This window comes from Marmota marmota, unplaced genomic scaffold (assembly GCF_001458135.2).
Source record: "Marmota marmota marmota unplaced genomic scaffold, marMar, whole genome shotgun sequence".
Lineage (NCBI taxonomy): Eukaryota > Metazoa > Chordata > Mammalia > Rodentia > Sciuridae > Marmota > Marmota marmota.
This window is the reverse complement of record NW_025999932.1, coordinates 32,630,092-32,634,809: the sequence shown is the minus strand read 5'-3', so window position 1 is coordinate 32,634,809 and position 4,718 is coordinate 32,630,092.

The following is a 4,718-nucleotide window of genomic DNA, read 5'->3' as shown; positions in this document are numbered from 1 at the left end:
TTTTTTTTTTTTTTTTTTTTTGGTGCTGGGGATTGAACCAGGGCCTCACGCATGCTAGGCAAGAACTCCACCACTGAGCCACACCCCTGCCCATGAATATCTAAGTTCAAAGGAAATAAGCTAAAGGAATACCTGCTGCAAAACTTTAAAAATCCTAAAGTGTTTTCTTATTTTGTTCTAAATACAGTCTCTCATAGGATAACTTTATGTAAAGAGCATTTCTCTGGTGGGTGGTTTGAGTTAGTAAACACATTTATGCTTTTTCTCATTTTAAAAGCTTTGAGAGCATTTAATCAGAGCATAGGATTCACTTACCAAAGACAAAATGCCATATTTTTCACTTTTGTGTCTTTGAATGGTTTCAAGTGCTTAGGAGACAGGACCCAACAGAGTTATCTGCTTTTCTTCAAATATATATCTCAAGAGTATTATTCAGTAATGAGATCTAGAACAAACTGAGCTTCTTATCATTGGTAAATAAAGTGAAAGATTGAGAAAGAGTTTTTCCTTCTTCCAAAATATGAGGACTACAGCAACTACTCTATAACTCACAGTATAAAATTAATAATAATATTTTATCAACAACAGGCTCTTGGAGTATGCCTATGGGACTCTCATTTCCAAAGCCATGTTTTGACTGTGGCTACCTGGATTCATTTCTGCTGAGAACTGATGATAGATTAATTTAGTTCTTCAAAAAAATTGTTCCTGCATTTCTCTTTGATTTATACTTTTTAAAAAAAAATAGCATTTCGCTTTCAATATATTTGAGATGGAAAAGAGAGAAAACATCATGGTCAGCCTATCATCTTGATATATATGTCATCTTATTGATAAAATGCTTAGTAACATTTATGAATTTGACATTTTAAGCCCTTTATAAACATTGATACATGTAACTCACACAATGACATTATTTATATAAATATCATTCTCATTTTGCAAGCAGGAGAAACCAGCTGCCTTACAGAGATATTAAGAAACTTTGTGAGATTACATTATTGGTAAGTGGGAGTACTAGTGTTTTAACTCAGGTAGAATGTAGCTCTAGAAGTTGTGCCCTTGCAAGCTTTTTATGAATATTTTTTCTCTAACCTATTTTTCTTTATTGGCTTATTAATAAAAAAATAAAGAAAAGCACTAGACATAAAAATTAGTACGTGTTCTCTTAAAAAGAGTACTTCAAGAAATACAAGTGGAATGGTAGATTTTTTTTTATTAGTTTAAGAACTCTGGAGTTGATTGTTGAATGAAGATTACAGAGGAGATGATGTAAAAAATGGAATTTTACTATTTGTAATCATCACTGTTTCATAAGAAGGCTAGATACATTTCCCAATACATTAAAGGAATGTGATAGGTTGGTGTTGGGCTGAGGCTCAGATCCTGGGAAACAGATTTGAGATCCCTGCAGCAGGTTAAAGAAGAAGTGAAGTGCCGATGGGATAGATGTGCTTATCTGGAGGTGGCAACAGTACCCAGCGAGCAGCCCCACCTCCAGACATTTCTATAGGTCTTTTTTTTTTTTTTTTATATGCAGGCCAAAGAAGGCACATTGCCAACAGGTTACATAACTGAGCACATGTTCACAAGCAAATGTTTATGACCTTGAGTACATATACTAAATCAGGGTGTTTATGACCTTGGCTACATACTAAAAACATAGACAATCAGAAGCCTTGGTGAGGGAGCCTAACTATTGCCATCTGGGCCTGCCCAACAGTTAGTTGGCTCTTCAAGTTTGAGAATAAGAGTAAAAGAGGACTGAACTGCTTTGAAAAATGAAGAGAAAATTGTGTATAGTTTCATCACCTATGAAAGTGTATATTATTTGTAAAATTTGTCTTGGTTAAAGATATTAATATCTACAATTATGTAAAACAATGACTCAGATTTCTAGATTTCTGGACACATATTTTAATTAATCATATTTTCTATTTCCCAGTATGAATTTCATGGGTTCATATAAAATGTTAGTCAGGCTTTCAAGTTAATAATGTTCTGAAATTAGAATTTATAATAGTTTATTATGCACGATGTCTAATCCCTGTTAGATGAACTTGCTATATTTGATAACTAATGGACTATTTACTATAATGGTTTAGACCTGGAATGTCCCCTGCCTCCCCAACAGAAGCTCATGTTCAAGCAGTGTTGCAGTTCTCAGAGCTGAAAAGATTGGATCATGAGCTCTCTGAACGCATCAGTGGACTTGCTCTTGAATGGTCTTACTGGACTTTGGTAAAACAAAAACAAAAACAAAAACACTACAGGTAGGAAAGGCAGGGATGGGGGAAGTAGGTCACTGGGGTCTATGTCTGTCCTTGGCCTCTTCTGGTCACTCCTCTGCTTCCCAGTTTCTGAGAGCTAAGTAGCTTTCCTCTGCCACATCACACATTTCTGCCATTATGTTTCTGCCTTGGAGCCAGCACACCATGGACTGAATTCTCTGAAATCATGAGCCAAAACAAACTTCTCCTCCTCCAAATTGTTCTTGTCACATATTTTAGTCATAGTCACAAAAAACTGAATAACACACTTACTAGTCTAACCTGGATATTATTTAATCTGTCTTCATTACATAGCTCATCATTGTATATTTACATATTAAATATTCACTATTTATCCCTTGCCAAAAGGTTCTCATTTAAATGTTAGTTACCTGAATTTTAGAGGGCAGACAAAGAGAAATATGGGTTTTGATGATGTGAGGATTTGCCAGTAGCTTTAGGCATTATTCCTTTAATGCCCTGCAGCTGAGAAGACTAGCATTTGCCTCCTGCCAACTCCCTTATCGCCTGAATTTTGGAACCAGCAGTGGCCTTTACCTGATAATTCCCACCTCATTCCATTCAGTGGTAATGTAGAGCTCTCATTTCCTGCTGTCACATCTCAGGTGGCTCTTTCTCTTGACCCAACTCTAATTATCCATCTTCTATTAAACCTCACTGTTCAACACTCATTCCTTCTTCCCATTTATATCATCAGCTAAATATAATTTTTATATTCTTTGCAAATGGCAAAAGGAAATAACTATTTCTTCTGAGAGACAGTTCCAAGTTTTCTCTGGTTTGAGCTACTCTTCATATAGAAAATAACATTTTCTTTTCCTTCCCTTTAGGCTTATTTTATTACTTGGATATATAACCCCACCCCCTAGCTTTGGCAAAAGGTTAGTCACCATACATAGAAGCAACTTTTTGAGGATCAAATATCTCCTGTGAGATAATAAAGTATGTAAGTGAACATCTTTTTGACAAATACGATTTTAGCATATTACGTTATAAGTCATTTTCTCCTTGATTTTTTCTTTTTAAAACTTTTTTTATTTATATATGACAGTGGAATGCTTTACAATTCTTATTACACATATAGAGCACATTTTTTTTTCATATCTCTGGTTGTTTACAAAGTATATTCACACCGATTCATGTCTTCATATTTCTCCTGGATTTAAATAAAACGACAGTAGCAATTTAAAAACAGGTTGCGATGGCATTTGAATCAACTTATTAAAAAACACAACAGGTTTTTAATCAGGCATAAAGTCACGGGTTTTGCATTGCTCAATGAACTGTTGCTCTTTCTAATTAGGTAATTATATCCTTATCCAGGGGTCAGAATAATTAAGTTTATATCTATTTACCAAACGTGTCAGTATTAGTTTATAGCAGGGGCTGATTAAATACAGCCAAAGAACTTTTAAAGATAAGTGAGAACAAATTACAGCATTTTAGAACAAAAATATAATCTAAAATATATGATAAACTAATTTTTAAGCAAATAAGTAATTATACTATGTGGAAAAATGGTAACTGAGTATGAATGTCCCTTGTTATACATTTTCTTTCCCTCAAAATATTTAGCACGTTTTAAAAACTCTTTTCCATATATAATTAGTGCTTGAGAATAATAAATACCCTGCAAATCCAAATATAGAACAGCAAAATAATGGAATATAATATGTGTGTGTGTTTTATTAAGTATATTAACCTTAATATTCAGTAGGCTCTTCTAGGTTGGGTGTAAAAGTCAACACATAATCTTATAATTGCCTTTTCAGATTTTATTTTATATAATTGTAGATTCTTTAAACTGACATATTTTAATGGTCTAATACACCTTCTTGACTTTATAAGAGAGACTAAATGTCCTTTGGAAAGTCATTATACAGATGACTATAAACATTCATAAATATTGTTAAATGGTGAATTACCAATGTTCTAACCTGGTTAAATAGAAGTAACCAGTGTTGTACAAGTGCTTATGCCTTTCCTTAATTACATCTCTCTTGAATTCCAAGTGGCAACCTGTAACATGGTTGATTAATCATTCTTTCCTTTTCTTCATAGTTTTATATGCAATGTAGTTATACCTCCCAAATATATTGTTTGGTTGTAGAAAAGTAGAGCAGCAAACACAAATTTAACTTAAGGAAAGCCAGTCAGAGTGTGTGGGTCACAGACTGACTCGAATTCCCTCAGAATAAGAAAGTTAATACTCAATGCACTAGAGGAGTCTATTGGGTGATATGACTCATAAGAGAAGAAGTATCTGTCAGGTCTATTGTGAAGACTAAATGCTGATAAGCTCAGGCAATGTAGGCTACTATGTGTGTTTTGTTTCTAAGTTTACTATGGTATATACCAAATCCTGGGGGAAAATATATATATATATATATATATATATATATATATATATATATATATAAAAACATT